The 14,146-nt window shown below is 43.5% G+C and overlaps 1 protein-coding gene across 5 annotated transcripts in view; it reads left to right on the top strand.

Moving 5' to 3' along the window:
- Nucleotides 1-14,146, top strand: part of AGPAT4 (1-acylglycerol-3-phosphate O-acyltransferase 4) — a 120,629-nt gene that overhangs the window by 18,203 nt on the left and 88,280 nt on the right. The window lies entirely within an intron of this gene.

Genomic DNA, 14,146 nt, shown 5'->3' with positions numbered 1-14,146 from the left:
TCTGCACAGAGGAGTGACATAACCATGAAAAAAAGATAACCAATGAATTGTACATATATATAAATCACCTTATAATATTTTGTAGAATTTCAAACCAATTGTCTTATTTTTCACCACCATAGTTTTGTGGAGTAGGTCGATGGGAATGATAGAAAAGGAAACTGGAGGCCCAAACTAAATAAATCATAGAACTTCCCTGAGCCTCCATTTCCATATCTATAAAATGGGTACACTGATAAATCAGACAGCATCGTCACTACCAAGTAATGCACAACACACTTAGTAATCTGAAAAGTGTGGTGCAAAAGTTTGAACTCTTTTTTTTTTTTTTTTTTACAACTAAAATACATTACCCTAGTAGGGTAATGCATTACCCCAACACTCTCCTATCGGGAGTATTTACCAGCATAAAGAAGAAAATTACTATTTTCCATTATCTCTAACTCAGAACATCCTTCTGGAGTGTTAATTGTCCAACCATTTTGAAAAGCTGTGAGATAAAATTCCACATTCCAATTCCAGAGGTCGTGAATGCATCGTCTGTAATAGAGAAAAAGACTGGAAATGCCCTAAGTGTCCATCAATATGGTAATACATTACTTTTTGATATAGTCATACAAAAGAATACTTTTCTGCACTTAAAAGAACTAAACTGGATATCCAGCATAACATTTCAAAAAACAGTGAGTGTAGAAAGGAAATCATAAAAGGATTCAAATATTATTTATATCCATCTTTGCAACTAAAAACTTATATATTGTCTCTGAATACAGATACATACAGTAGAAGAATAGACACAGAAGAAAACACATGAATTTCAACCTCAGATTGGAGAAGTGGCTTCAATATCTATAATAGATTATTTCATTAAAAAAAAAAACACGAAGCGGGGCGCCTGGGTGGCTCAGTCAGTTAAGCGTCTGCCTTCGGCTCAGGTCATGATCCTGGAGTCCCGGGATCGAGCCCCACATCGGGCTCCCTGCTCAGCGGGGAGCCTGCTTCTCCCTCTCCCTCTTCCCTGCTTGTGCTCTCTGGCTCTGTCAAATAAATACATAAAATCTTAAAAACAAAAACAAAAACACAAAGCAAACATGACTAAATATCAATGAGGTAGAACATTTTGTATGTGTTGTATATTTAAAATATTTCAGAAATTTAAAAAAGTTTGATGGCTTATCACCCAGACTATTTCCTAAGTATAGAGATACACTTTTCTTATCTTACACAATTTGTCTCCTGCCATACGTATTTTTGTTGATTGTGCATATTGTAAACATCTTTTTGTCACTAAATATGCTTTCTCGTTGTTGTTCTTCCTAGCCCTCCTAAGTCTTTCTGTTACAACGTAATTATTTACTCAGAGAAGAAACAAAACTGCTGGTGCTTCCTCTTACTATTTTATAATTATTTTCTATTTATTCATTTGTAATTCAAAATTATTTCTAATTCATTTATGATATATCTGGTCCCTGACACTGAAGGAGCTCATAACCTAAGAGCAGAGGTAAAATTAAAGTCTGGTTTAATCGGGGCACAAAGAATCCATTGAGTTTCTTACGTAGTTCCTTAAATCTGGGCATTCACAATGTGGAACTTCAATTTACTGTTTCCAAAAATAACCATCAAACAAGTGTCTGGGTTGGAAAAAGAATTCTCCCATCCTGGTGGACCTGACTCAGTCACTGGCTGCTGCCCGTGACTCCCTTCAATTTTTCCTGTGTCCCAGGATGCCTTGTGGGTCCGTGTCCCAGGAGGCCCTGCGGTTGCCTGTGTCCCACGAGGCCCTGCGGTTGCCTGTGTCCCACGAGGCCCTGCGGTTGCCTGTGCCCCACGAGGCCCTGCGGTTGCCTGTGTCCCAGGAGGCCCTGCGGTTGCCTGTGTCCCACGAGGCCCTGCGGTTGCCTGTGTCCCACGAGGCCCTGCGGTTGCCTGTGTCCCACGAGGCCCTGCGGTTGCTCGTGTCCCAGGAAGCCTGGCAGGTTCACTGTGTCCAAGGCTGTTGGTCCTTCAGCGGAAAGTGGCCCAGAGGCCTTGTGAGGCTTTGCTGTCCCCTCTATTCTTGGATGCGTTCCTGCTGTGGGTTCTTGAGATGCACCAGTTAAGACAACTAAAGCTCCCTGCTGTGCTAGGGTTTCCATTCCCTAATCTCTAATTGGTAATGTGTCCTTTTACAAATTTGAGCTATTTTCCTTTCTGCCTTTTTTTTTCTTCTGCAGAAACCATCCTATAGGTGGGTAAGTACAATGTCAGAGCCAGCAGGACCCTGACGAGTACTGAGAGTACTTCTTGGATCTTTGAATGGGAACAGTAAGGCCCAGGCAGTGGCTTCTGCATCCACCTTGGTTTCCCTCGTTCCCATCTGGGATTATGTTAGCCTGAATGTAGCGCCAAGGTACAGCTTCCTGATTTCCTGTGGATTCTTAACTAGTGATTGGTAAAGGCTGGTCTGTAATACATAGTAAGATTTGCTGCCTCTGAGAGAGGAAACAGCACTGGGTGGAGAGCCAGGGAAGAAAGAGTGCTCAGAGCTTTGTCCCTACCCTCGTGAGTGATGGGGCCAGTCACCTGACTCTCTCAATGGCCAGTGTTTCATCTATACAATGAGTAGTTGCAGTGTTGATCCCTATAGTTCACTTTTTCTCTGTTTATTTATATTTAAGGGATGGGATTGTAGTGTGAACTTAGGGAAGAGGGAGGATCTTTCCCTAAATGCCTTGGATACAACTGGTTAAGTATTTGGAAATAAATCCATTTAGATCTTCACAGATTATCAGAGACAAAAACAAATGTCAGATCAAATAAGAATAAACATTAGTTATGGAAAAACAGTAACATATGTTTTCTGCAGGATGAAAAGGAAGGGTAGAAGGACGAATTCTCTAAGCTCAAATTTTATGAAAGAAATCATAGTTCTTCATAATAATTTAAAGCTCCAATGAGCTAAAAATAAGAGCAAACAAACTGGAAAAAAAATGGTCCTTCTAAATGGAATAGGAAAGATGTTATTCTATTTAATATAGGAAGAGCTTATGAAAATCGATATGCGAGAGATAAATGGGCAATAGATAAACAGGCAAGTCAGGAAGAAAAAGCTATAGTTTAATGAATGTTAAAAAATATCCAACTTTACTTGTCACCCTGAAAAATGCAAATTAAAACAATGAGACACACTTTTAGTGTATGAAGAGGGAGTCTGGTTTTTGTTGTTCTTTTTTTTTTTTTAAAGATTTTATTTTTTTTTTATTTATTTGAGAGAGAGAGAGAGAGAGAGAGAGAGAGAGTGAGATAGAGCCCAAGAGGGGGGAGGGTCCGAGGGAGAAGCAGACTCCCTGCTGAGCTGGGAGCCCGATGCGGGACTCGATCCCGGGACTCCAGGATCATGACCTGAGCCGAAGGCAGTCGCCTAACCAACTGAGCCACCCAGGCGCCCCTGGTTTTTGTTGTTCTTAAGTGAGAATTCTTATTGTTGACAGACACGTGAGGAAATGGGTATTTTTGTATTTTGCTGGAAAGAACATAAATAACTACAAACCTTTTGGAAACGGATTTGGTGATATTTGCCAGATACCTTAAACCATTTGCTCCTTGAACCCAGAAATCCTATTTATTCTAAGGAAATAAGTGAAAAATCAGAAGAAAAGTTACTCCCCAAATTATTAATCATTGCTTTATTTATTATTAAAAAGGCAAAAAGAAGTCTAACCATACAACAATGAGGCATTAAGATAATTATGATATGCCCAGTATAAGTACTAGAAGAGTTATCTTGTGTTATATGGACATTGAAAATGATCTCACTAAAGCTTAAGAAAAGGACATATGAAATTGATTTAACCTGAGAGCTCAACTATATTTAAAAAAACAAAAAGGCCTCTGCAATGGTTGTACCTAGCAAAGAAAAAAAAAGTCTGTGCATTCACCAAAGACTGAAAGAGAATAAACCAAAATGTCAGTGATGGTTATAGGTGCTAAAATTTCTACATTTTCGAACTTTACAGATCTTATATAATGAATGTGAATTACTGTTATAATGGGGGGAAATTATCTTTAAAAATATTCCATGACTACGGCCAAGTGACTTAGATAGCATAATTTCCTTTACTTCTATCAGATTTGTATTTTATTTTTGTATTTTTATTTTTTAGATTTGCATTTTAATAGAAGAGTCTTTGTTTAAAAACAAAACAAAACCAAAACAAACAAATAAACAAACAAACAAAACCAGTCTACTCTGGTCCCCAACCAATATCTGAGCTCCCCTGATGGGGTTTAAGTAGGTAATTTGCTTTCATTTTAGTTGTTTTCATGTCAGTTTGATATATATTGCCTCATGCAATTTCAGCATTTATAGAAGAGGATTCCATGCTTGTTACACAACGTGATGGCTTAGGGAACAATCATGGGGGGTTATCTGCATGGCTTTTGCAAGGAGAATAAATTGTTGGGTCATGTGCCCTGTGCTTATTGTAATGGGAAAGAAATCTAGGACGTTGTCAGTTCATGCTATTGCTTTTGCATTTTGCTTTTGACGATTCAGAGTTATTGGTATGAAGATCAAATTATATTAGGTCATCTAGAGATTCAGATTGGATCAACATTTATTGAGCTTCTATTTATTCTGTAAGAAGTGGATGGGGTGGGGGTTCATCCTGGGCCTGGACATATTACTCAGTAAGTGCTGTAGTTTGTTGTGCTAGTACTGACCCACGTAAGACACAGAAAGGAGCACTGTAAGAATCCCCTGTGCTTACCTTCAGAGGGCTAATGCAATGGTATAAAGTTATACCAATAAATATGAATCAATGAATCTTTAACTGAATGGATGAATGAGTGGCTTCATTGACAACCAAATGAATGAATAAAGCTATCAATGGATTAATGAATGTTTGCACAGATCCGAGAATACCTGTCCCAGATTCTACCTAACAGAAGTTGGAAAGAACATCACTGCCCTCACCAAGCATCCTCTGTTCCTGAGCTTTGTGGCTAGAGGAGAAAAAGAAAAGGAGAGGAGGCTCTGCTTCATGGTTTATCACTGTTGTTATTAATGAAACTTTTCGAGGAATAGCCAGTCTGCCATGACCCCAAAAGCATTGTTCCTGTCTGAGTACTTCAGTATTCTGTGGTCATATTTCAGACCTCTCTAGAAACAAGGATACTGTAAGTCAACTTATTTTGGGCCCTCACAGCCAGCAATTCTGTCTTCAATAAATGATTCATGTCAGGAAAGCATTTGAGTGCATTTCTTTTCTAATAAGTCTCTCTTCGGGTCCATTATGCATGTATCAAGTGAGGGAAATTGCCTGGGTTCATTGACGTCCCTTTATGAAAATCAAAGAAATGAAAGATTTAAAATCTAGCCTTATTGACCTCCTACCTTCCACATACTCCTTACCAGAAAAGGAAGAGTTGGCAACAACAGGGCCTCCAACCTCCAGAACCCAAAGATCAAGGGCACTCAAGGAACAGTGGGGAGAACAGAGAGGGATCCGTCAGAGAGAAGAGCCCACTCACTGGTGCCTGAGACACAGAAGAAAAAGGCCACTTGCTCACTTCACCCAAAATTAGTTCCCCTGAGCAGACCCTCGTGGAGCCCTCCCCCAACACACACAACGAGCCCCACTGATAATGACGGTGCCAGCAGAGTGCCTCCTCCAAGCTCCACTCCCTGCTCGAAACCCCAGGTTATTAATGCCATGGCCATTTCTACGAATCAGAAGCACCATGGTTGACAGCATGTGGAGAAGCCGCCCCATGTCCCATTTTCTGAGCCATAAAGTTGGGCTCGACAGAGCCCGTGAACACGCCTTACCTCAGTGAACTCTCCCACCGCCCTTACCCGTGGTCAGGGGAGCCGGTCATATTCCACTGACAGAAGAGGAAGCTGACATTCCTGGAGGCCGAGTGGTCAAGCTGATGCAGACACGTGGATGGTCAAGAGTCCAACCCAGACCCAAGTCAACACTGGTGCTTCCCTCTCTATACTTCTGTCTTTGACCCCCGCTGGAGTCATGTGGGCTCTAATCCAATTGACACAAGCCAATGCAAGATAAGTTCCCAATCAACGTAGCACCCCCTAGTCTGTGTTTGCACCAGGTTAGCTGTTGTGTGGAAGAGAATCCCATGTGCATGTGGTTTTGTTACATAGCCTTCAAGCTTTGGCTACTATCACTTCACATCTTCTTGGCTTTATCACTTCATAGCTAATGCTTGGAGCCTCCCCAGGACTGGCATTTGGGCCATTTGTCTGAGGCTGGTGACCTTTGTTGGTTACAGGCCCTGTTCCCATGGCCACAGACAGTGTCGTCCTGTGCATAATGGCGAAGAGTCATCATTCTTGAAGGAGCCGTTGACCCAGACAGACTAGGGGGGCTAGGCCAGAATAAGTGAAGAGATCTGTGTGATCTTATCGACGTTACTGGAAAACCAATGCCAGAGAATGTCTCGGCTATCTCTGGTGACTCAGTACTCATGGCCCCACGGTCTCCTGACCTGGCCCCTCCCAGACCATGTGGGGTCGTTGGGCCAAACTGGAGCCTGCTTAAAGGTTAGAGCTTCTAAATACTGAAGAGATTAGGGTTGTACCCTCTCCCCCAAGGGGTACCGAGAATAAAATTATTAAATTATAAAATACGTTTAAGGAAATGTCCAACAAAGTTTTAAATTTTGCCGTATATTAAAGGCTTTCCATTATTACTTGTTTTTGATTGATTTTGAAATCTTAAAGATCAGATTTTATGAAAAAATTTAGGCACCATGATTTGCTGGTGACCTAAGTTGCACCAGGAAGTTGGCCCCAACCTCACCCTGCTCAGAAGTCAGCCCCCTGCAAATTGCTTCCTGGTGGATGCAGACACACCTTTTATCTGCTTATTCTTAACATATTCCATATCGCCAGAGTTGCGTCCTCAGCTCCTTATTGCGAGGCTCCCGGGAAATACTGGTATGTTCAGAGGGCACCAAGATGATCATGGTCTTGATCTTGTCAATGCCACTTTTTATTTCTCTATAGCATCGTAAAGGCAAAATCCGTATCGGATGTTCAACTTATTTCTTCCCTGCAGTTTAGATAGCTAACTAACTGAAGAGAGCCTCCAGAATCAGTGATTTTGAACAATGTTACCTTAGGACAGGAATGGGGACAAAATCACTTAATTAAAACTTGTGAGTGGGCTGTGGGGGTCTTACAAATCACTTCACCTCAGGGTCATCCCGGATTGTGTGGATGTCAAACAAAATGCCCGGACAGCGAATCTTATTAAAACAAACAGAAGAGGGGCGCCTCACTGGCTCAGTGGTAGAGCGTGCAACTCTTGATCTCAGGGTTTGTAAGTTCGAGCCCCGTGCTGGGTGTAGAGATTGCGTAAAACCAACAGGAGAAACTGATGGTGAGAACCACGGTGGAAAGGTTAGTAGGAAAAGATGGTAGATGGTTTGGGGTCGTGCGCAAAGCAGCCGAAGGAGGAGGAGACACTCCAGGCAGCCCGGAGTGCCAGCCAGCGGGCTTGTACTAAGGAGCTCCTTCGTGTGGGCCAGAGCCGGGCGCTTTCTTTCTGTACATTCATGCAGGTAAGCGTCACACCATTCCTGAAAGGAGGGGATTATTACCTCCATTACACAGACACAGAAACTGAGGCCGAGGTGAGAAGCCCAAGGTCACACAGTAAGTGGGGATTTGAACCCAGTGTCTGCCCGCGGAGCTATCCTTGGCGGGCTTGGCCGCACGACTTGTCACGGCCCGCGTGGGAAGGAGAGAAGTGGGTACTGGAAGACCGCAGGCCTGACCACGTTGCCTTGGTGACAGTAGGACTAGAGTAGGAGGTGGTTTATATACTGAATAAAGCTCTCTTTTTTTGTTTTTTTTTGGTGCCAGCCAGTGCTGCATCTGCCTCACGCCTGCTTCTGGAGGCCCAGAGCTGGTCCTGGGCCATTTCCCCACCTTGGAGAGACCTGAGGGGGTAACTGCCCCGCATAGTCCTCGGCTTCCACGTATTTCCACACAGGTCTCCCGTCACAGGTGTGGCACTGACGGACGGCCGCCACCCCACAGCGGCAACTGTTGGAAAGGCCAACAATTTCCATTCAAACATCCGTCCTGCTTCCCTTCTCTCTCTGAAAAGTTTTCCTTATTAATTGGAAATCTTCTTATTTAAAGCGGGAATGTCGATGCTTCCCCGTTTGGAAGATTAGTTGTCCTCATTTCGTGTCAGTTTTTGGTTTCGTGATACTGGACTTTTGGGAAACTTCCAGAAATTGAACATCATTTAACATGATGCATTTTCCACGGAGCATCTAGCAAAATAGTTCACACACTCTTGGCGGTTGGGAAGGCCCCCCCCAAGGCAGGTGGCTCCCAGAGACCACGCATGCTGTGAGGCCAGAGCCCCCCACACCCCATGACCATGGGAGAGCGGGATCGGGGTTTAGAAACGGCAGACAGTGCTCTGGAAAGAAGGTGTGACTGACGCTGTGTGGGACTGACTGGCAGGGCGGTCGCTCACAGCTCAGGATCACCCCAGTGTCAGACATGGGACCGTGAATTGAAATACGGCATGGTGCTCTGAAGGCCCAAGGTCATGTGAGGTCTAGCTACCTCGGGCTTCCTGTGTCAACAGCAGCATGGTAGTGGGCAGAGCACGAGCCTGGGTTTCAGACATTTACTCACTCTTTCACCTTTGCATGCTCCCTAGTCTAACCCCATTTCCTCATCCGTAAGGTGGGGGTAACAATACCTCCCATGGTGGGCTTTTGTGACAGGGAATGACATAATGTGTGTGAAACATTTCATGTGGGGATCCCGCTGCACCGGTTACTACTCAGAAAATCTCCTGTTTAACTCTGGATGTTTTCAGCTTGGACTCGATACGTCTCCAAAAGGCCTCAGAGAGTTATCTAACTCAATTTCCTTCCATCTCTGTTCTTTCCTCCAGAAAGAAAACGTTACCTAGGTTATCCATCTGTGTTTGCCTCTGAGTCTTAGTCTCCTTGGATTAGACAGAAAAGCTTTTCAGAATGTCTTTTTCTCCTATAAGCTACTCAGAACCGACTATGAAATATAAACTTAGAAGCCTCGATTTTCTATAGACGTAAGTTTTTATCATCCTAAAATTAGACTTCAGAGAGAGAGGCTTGGGGTTATTTATCAGAGGATGTAAGGACAGCGTTGAGTATGATTTATGACTTCTTCGGAGCTTGGTTTGTTTTAACGGACATCATGTACGGTACAGGGGTATTGGGCAGAGGACTGGTCCATCAAATTTTAACAAAGGTCATTTTAATAGGCTTCTGCCAAACCATTAGATGAGGATGATTTTTTAATTGAGGGTTATTTTAGTTAGAGATGGTCCCAGAGGCAGTTAAATTCGGTTTAGAACACTTTCTCTCCTGTTTCGTTTTGGGCCTTGGGCCAGTCTAACTCTCAGGAATCCAAAAACTAAATTTATCCTTGTTTGTCAGGACTAAGTGCTAAGTGGCTGCCTCAGGCTTCCACAAGTTAGTTGCTCCCCTCTTGGAGATCTCTGCTAGATCCATTCAACCTCACAGAGAAGGCAGAATCTCCATCTCTGCTAGATCCATTCAACCTCACAGAGAAGGCAGAATCTCCATCTCTGCTAGATCCATTCAACCTCACAGAGAAGGCAGAATCTGTTCCAAGAACGGAACACACCTCACTCATTTCCCCTGGGACTACATCCATGTTCCTTTCCTCTGGGGCCACTACTGGCCCTGGGCACTCTCTGCCCAGACGACTGAAAATACTGGTCCAGAGACAGATTCACCAGCTAGCCCCACGTTAGCTTAGTCCGAGCTGCTCTCTGCCAGCCCCTGTGGTTTCCCTTTCCCTTTCATCTGGCTTAACTGCGCCTCTTTGAGAGCCCCTCTGTCCATGCGAGCTGAGGAAGCGAGAAGGAGCTGGATCCCCTTCATCACTATTGAGGAGACCCCACTGAAACAGCAGGAAACTGGCGTGTGAGGGCATCAGTTTTCTGTATTAGAACCAGAGACTGTTCGATGTGTAAAAGGATTTTAGAGCGTACCTATTCAATTTCTTCCTAAGGAAGAAGGTGCTGAAACCGTAGTCAGGCCAAGCCCAGGCTCCAGGTTGGCTGACTCGTCTAAGTGTGTGTGGGGGGGGTGTATATAAAGACAACTGCTGTTAGTGTTTTCCTAAGGCTTTCTTTGCTTCTAGTACTTTTTCTGTGCTTGACTTTAGAGTTGTGATTATTTTGATTTTGGGTCCTTTTTCTTGTAATAGCGTATTGAAAATATATTTCATTTTATTACAAACCTATTATAGTGCTACTCAATCGTGTGGGTTTCCCATAATTCACTTTATTGTTTCCTAATGTCGGAAATGTAAGCAGTTTCTAATTTTAGGTGCTTATAAATAATGCTCGCTGAATATCTTTGTGCAGAGAGAATTTTTCTAAAGTTAATTTTGTCCTTAAGAGAGTTTTCTCAGAAGCTAGAATTACTAGATTGAGTGGTGTGAAGATGTTTAAGGTCGTTCTAAAAAGCCCAAGTGGTTGTTCTCACACTGAGGCTAGGAGTCCCACGTGACCTCATCTCTTTCAGCATGGAGTATTATTTTAGTTTGGAATGTAAAAAATAGGTTTTGGTTTGTTTGCTTAGTATTTATATTTCTTTTCTCTCTCCTCTGTTCTGTGACCTGTTCCGTGGTGTTTGGAGTTAAAAGAGCCTAAATAAGTGGTTGTTTGAGTTCAGTGATGATACTAAACTGGTCATGGGTATTATTTTAGCAATTTCACTTGGACTGATTTCTTTCGTAGAAAGTTCTGCTTCTTCTAAAACCCTGGCCTGGTTCAGTGCTGTAATGTAAATGTAACAAACAAGCCAGACCGTTAGAAACAAGCTGGTGAAAGAGCTAATCCCCTTTCTCGCTTCCTGAGTGTAACTGAAGTTCATGCTTATTTCATAGTTTCAGAATATTGCCTAACGCAGACTATGTAAGTCTTAACTGAGGTTCTCCTGTTTGTTGCCTAATTGAATGCTTTACGTTGAAGCTCTCGGTGCCTTTTTAGAGGAGGATGCAGTTTGAATTCTCTTGTGGGGACATTCCGAGCTTTCTTTATTTGCTTATGTTTCCACTGGTGGAGGCTGGGCAGCATATGGTGCCATCTGCTTGACCATACAGAACTCGCTTTGGGAGTCCCTGGGAGCCGGGCTAGGCTGCTGTGCGCACGGCTGCTCGGCGGTTCCTTGATGTCCTCTCACCTCCAGGCTAGAAAAGCCACGTGGGGAACGCCGTGCAGCCGAGAGCATCCTGCTGGCTTGCACTTTCTCCTATTCTGAGGTCCACTTCTTCATCCCCACGCCTGGAAAGATTGTTCCAGAGTTAAAAAGGTAAAGCGTATGTGAGCTTTTGTGAAAGCATCGGTTCCCATTTCTGAGTCACTCGCGGAAAAGGAGAGTTAGAATTAAAACAGTTGGGGGAGGAAATGTTTTAACACGCTTGAAGGTAAATTAAAGAAAATGTCAGGCTCTAGATAGGGAGTGAGAAGAAAAACTAAGTCGATTTATATCTCACTGCTTTCCCAGAAATGCCAAAGTAATATATCTTAGCTGCTCTCCTTTGCCTCCTTATTTTCTTGCAACCATGGAAAATTTCTCTCATTATTTGGGCACTCCCCGTGTTCCAGGCAATCTGCTAAGGGTTTCAAATGCTTGATTATCCTTGATCCTCACGGTAACCTTGTGTTGAAGGTACTGCTCCGATTTCACAGACAAGGAAGTGACTTCCATAGCTGTCAAGTGGCTGAGCCTGGATTTCTAGCCAGACTGCCTGACTCCAAAGGTCCCCTTAGCCTTTCCAGGTCTCTAATGGCTGTGCTGTATTGCCCCTCCCGAGCACCAGTCCTTGGATGGACGCATGGTGGCCCCACGTTGCAGAATTCCCCTTGTCTATGGCTCATGGGCTGGATTATCACCTTTGCGCTACCCTGCCAGGGGGTGCCAACACTCCCGTCCTTTCTCCTCAAGTCTGCAAGCGGCATGCTTGTTCTCCATCAGCTGCCTGCAGTTTCTCACCTCGTGCACCACCTGTGCATCTGACCACACCGAACCAAAAGGCAGGCCGGGAATGGGTCCATCCACCTCTCTGCCCGGGAAGGGGAAGGTCTCATTCTCATTAGCGAAAAGAATAATAAAGCAGAGGAGAAAAAAGAAACCACCATAATTCTTCCGCCAGAAATTAGCCACTATTAATAGATGGCCATGAATATAGAAATAGATGGAGATGTGAATGATATAAATATACACATTATTATTTTACAAACCTGAATCATGCTTCTTTGTTAGCAGTTTTCACTCAGTATATTCTAATATTCTTCAAAGGCCTGTACTCTCTGGTTTAATGCCTCTGTTATACAGGTGGTTCATGGTCATTCAACATCCCTTACGCGTAACCCCTAGGTCTCTCCCATCCTTGTATGAATGACCTTTTTAGGTCCCAGTGATACATAGGGAGACTCCTTCCATTGAATAAGAAGCCTCCTCCCATCAAACAGCTGGGAACCAATTTAACATAGACTCATGGGCAACAACGTGCCTTCAAGAACTGCCAGAGACTTTGTCAAATGATGAGTTAAATTCAAAATCTACTAAACATCAGCAGCTGGGAAGTAAAGGTAATTTGGAGTAACTTCTTCTCCTTGAACCTATTACGAGCCCCAGGGACAGGAGCTTCTCGTCTATATTTAAAATGCTGGTTCAGTAATTTTTAGGTGATGTACATTAAGCTCATGGGTCAGACTCGACCTTCTGAAAAATTCAAATAATGTACACAGATTGGTTTCCTGGCATTTTTTTCCTGTTCTCCATGCTTTCTCTTTAAAATGTCTTCCTGTGTCAGCAATTCCTCCTATATGTCACGCTCACTCACTGGATTGTGATTGGCCTGAGCTTCAATATCTGGCAAGCCCCCGCCCCCTTCTGTTCTCACCCACAGCCAGCTTGTGTGTGCTTCAAGTCCCGATCACGTCCCTCCTTCCCTCTGTCCCCTCCTCAAACATGCCCTGTGTTGGTCGCTTGCAGCCGGGTTTCACTGTGTACACCTGTTGGAAGGGAGTGCCTGGTAGGGTTGGGCTTGAATTCTGCACCTCACGTGCCTGGAGCCAGCGCTCAGGTCCCTAGGGTGAGTGTCGGGGAAGGATACTTCGGACTCCTCATTGTGCAAGAACCCGAAAGAGATAACGGGCAATATCAGTTTGGGGTTTTCAGGCACATGGGTTCTTCACTATTGCCTTTGATGATAAGAAATATCTCTGTTTACAGAAATAGGGCAGGGCAACAGCCTCATGGTTGTTTGTTGATTTATGAACTGCATAAATGACTGCTCTCACCGTCTGAAAAATAAAATTCTTTGTCATTTCCTTGCTTCACATAAACAACTGAAGTGAATTTACTGGAAAGGTTCTCCCCCTAACATTCTAGGTAGTCACCAATCTGAGAGGGAAAGAGGCAAAATATTTTAAAATATTTTCACTCTACCTGCTTTAACCACTGGAAAGATCTTTATACCATCCTTCCGCAGTATGGCACTAAATTGGCTGATTGCCACATTCCAGAAAAAGCTCTTCTGTATTCAGTATGGGTAGGGTGGTCCCCCAGACTTCCATCTGGAATAAACTTAAGACACACAACACATATTCACCAACTAGACACCTCCTTAAATAGTTTAGCCTTGTGTCTCTTTTACTAATCAGTCCTAAACTAAGTCAGTAAAATTGCTTAGCAAACTCGTGGCACTGCTACCCTTGTTCTTCAAGTGATTCCTTGGCTAGTCTCGTATTTTGCTCTTGCCTATACATTTGAGAATCAGTTTAAGTTAAAAAAAAAGAAAAACAATAGCCTCCTTGGAATCCTTTTTTTTTTTTTTTAAGATTTTAATTTATTTATTTGACAGAGACACAGCGAGAGAGGGAACACAAGCAGGGGGAGTGGGAGAGGGAGAAGTAGACTTCCTGCTGAGTAGGGAGCCCGACAATCCCAGGACACTGGGATCATGACTTGAGCCAAAGGCAGATGCTTAACTGACTGAGCCACCCAGGTGTCCTGCCTCCGTGGAATCTTGATCCCTCTTTGTAGATAGAGAAACTGAGACTCAGAAGAGTTATTTTACCTGAAG

The sequence above is a fragment of the Callorhinus ursinus genome, unplaced genomic scaffold (assembly GCF_003265705.2).
Source record: "Callorhinus ursinus isolate GAN/ISIS: 27379988/994484 unplaced genomic scaffold, GSC_fseal_2.0 scaffold6, whole genome shotgun sequence".
Classification (NCBI taxonomy): Eukaryota; Metazoa; Chordata; class Mammalia; order Carnivora; family Otariidae; genus Callorhinus; species Callorhinus ursinus.
The sequence above is the reverse complement of the archived record's forward strand: the minus strand, read 5'-3'. Positions and strand labels throughout refer to the sequence as shown.